The sequence below is a fragment of the Dipodomys spectabilis genome, unplaced genomic scaffold (assembly GCF_019054845.1).
Source record: "Dipodomys spectabilis isolate Male_0828 unplaced genomic scaffold, ASM1905484v1 ptg000054l, whole genome shotgun sequence".
Lineage (NCBI taxonomy): Eukaryota > Metazoa > Chordata > Mammalia > Rodentia > Heteromyidae > Dipodomys > Dipodomys spectabilis.
The window spans coordinates 1612246-1614983 of NW_024870731.1; positions in this window are offsets into that span (position 1 = coordinate 1612246).

The following is a 2738-nucleotide window of genomic DNA, read 5'->3' on the forward strand; positions in this document are numbered from 1 at the left end:
AAGCTAATATACAAAATATCAATTTTAAAAACTGACTAAGAGCCGGGCACTGGTGCTCTCAGCCTCTCAGGAGGCTTAGATCTGAGGATCATAGTTCAAAGCCAGCCCAGGCAGGAAAGTCCACAAGACTCTTATCTCCAATAAACCAACAAAAAACCCGAAGTGGCACTGTGGCTCACGTGGTAGAGCGCACACCTTGAGCTGATGAACTGAGGGACAGCACCCAGGCCCAGAGTTCAAGCCCCACTACCGACAAACAAAAACATAAACAAAAACTGACAAAGAACCAATTGAAGTGTAAGTAAAATTTAGTATCTATTTCTATATTCAACAACCTGTCTTTCACAGATCATTGTACTTTTTTTTTTGTTTGGTTGAATGTTTCTTTATCCTTGTTTTGTCTTGCAATGTAACCTTTAAAGTCAAAATGGCCAATCAAATATCCAATTAATTTTAAGAAAAATGTAAACAGGTAAGGTGGGGCAACATGACAGGCTCACATCATTCTGGAGGAGTTGTGAAATGTATGTCTTCTCAACCTTAAAACTCTTTAACTCTTACCTCAATGAAGATAATTTGTATGTCATCTTTGTAAGTAAAAGATACAACTGCATATGGACAAATGTGTTTTGGTCTTCGCCTTAATTCATCAAAGCCATATTCATAAAAGTAATACTAAAAATAAGAGAACACAAAATTAACTTCTTTGAATATGTAAGTGATACAAAGTGCAATCTTGTATTTATCTTTTTCCTTTTGAAAAATTATTTAGGTACCTGTGGGGGAAAATTGGTTTAAGCTAAACATGTCCCCTTAGCCAAAATAAATTTAGTATTTTATATGTATTTTGTAATATATACTTATACTGTGCATCAGTGGCTCAAGCCTGTAACTCTAGCTATTCAGTAAGCTGAGACCTGAGGATTCTGGTTCAAAGCCAGCCAAGACAGACACCCTCCCACCCCACAATAGATTCTTATGTTCAATTAACAAGCAAAAAGCCAGGTCTGGGCGTGAGGCACAAGTGTAGATTATTAGCTTGGAGTGGAAAGAGACAATGAAGATTGCAAGGCCCTGAGTTTAAACCAGTATCAGCACAAATCATCAATTATTAATCATTATTATGATGATAAATAATAATAATCTACTTGGAGTTCATGGTGCTACTTTTAGGTATTTCAAGTTTACTTCTGAGAAGTTGACTACAGAGGATGTGTAATATATTTCCTAATGAAAATATTACAAATGGAATTGCCTAAGCCTCAAGCTCAGCCCAGAAAAGCCAACTTGATCCCAAAAGTAAACTACGAAGGACACAAATGAAACCAATCCTAGTTACCATTTTGCATATCATTTCAAGAGAAAAACACATCTGAGGGCTGGGAAGGTGGCTCAGTAGTAGAGTGCTTGCTTGCATGCATGAGGCCCTGGGTTCGATTCCTCGGCACCACATATGCAGAAAAAGCCGGAAGTGGCACTGTGGCTCAAGTGGTAGAGCACTCACCTTGAGCTGAAGAGCTGAGGGCCCAGAGTTCAGGCCCCATGACCAACAACAACAACAACAACAAAAATGTCTATATATAACCAGGCTTCAGAGGCCACTGTATTTCTGAGCCATCCTGGAAACACTAAACAAACTTCAGTAAGAAAGATTGGGATCTGGGCTGGGGAGGTGGCTCAGTGGTAGAGTGCTTACCTTACATGCATGAGGCCCTTGGTTCCATTCCTCAGCATCACATAAGCAGAACATGCCAGAAATGAGGTTGAGGCTCAAGTGGTAGTGCTAGACTACAGCTGAAGAGCTAAGGGGCAGTGCCCAGGCCCAGAGTTCAGGCCCCACAACCGACAAAAAATATATATAAATTGTTATTAAAAAAAAAAAAGAAAAAAAGAAAGATTGGGATCTAACTGAGAAAACCAGAAACTGATATAATAGAGGAGAAAACTGAAAGGGAGATATTTTGAAGGTTTAGTAACAAAATAGATATTACAGGCTGTAACATTAAAATGGATGCAGGCACTTACTGAGTAAGCTCATAGGCTCTGTGAGCCAAAAGGGATGGAATTCTACTGGCATTCTTTGACACATGACATTCATGCTTTGTTGCTGGGTCCAAAGCACTTTTATTTAACATAGGTTCCAAACTTTTAATACTCATGGGGTCATATATGCTCTTTATTTTACCCTAAAATAGAAAAAAAAAACTTCTATTGAGTGTCAATGCAAGCATGATTTTTCACGATGAGCTTAATTTTTAACAAATAAACAGAAACTTTATTAATAAAAACTTCACTCATCTAAATTACATCACGAACATATTAACCTGTCATTCTTTTCTTTGGAAAACAAAAAAGTATGGTTAGCTTAGATCAGAGATGGCAAGTAAACTGCTCAAAAATAGTTTCATATTCTAACAGGTATAGACTTTTCATCACTCCTGAAGACTTGGAAATTAAACTTTTTTTTTTACAAACAATAAATGTTTATTATTGTCAATAAGCTTTGAATTGTTAAATAGCAAATGATTATACACAACCTTAGACTTAAGACATCTCATCTAAGGAAACCTCAGCGCTTGGCCAGTGTGAGAAATCATTCTGTTTTTCTTGTAGCTTCTGATCTACCTGGTAATGCTAAGAAAATTTAGGTAAATTACCAAGTTTAGAGACTCTACCTTTGAAGTGGCTTTTCCCTTTATTGCAAAATGAACCCAGCTCTCCTGATAATGAAAAACCAT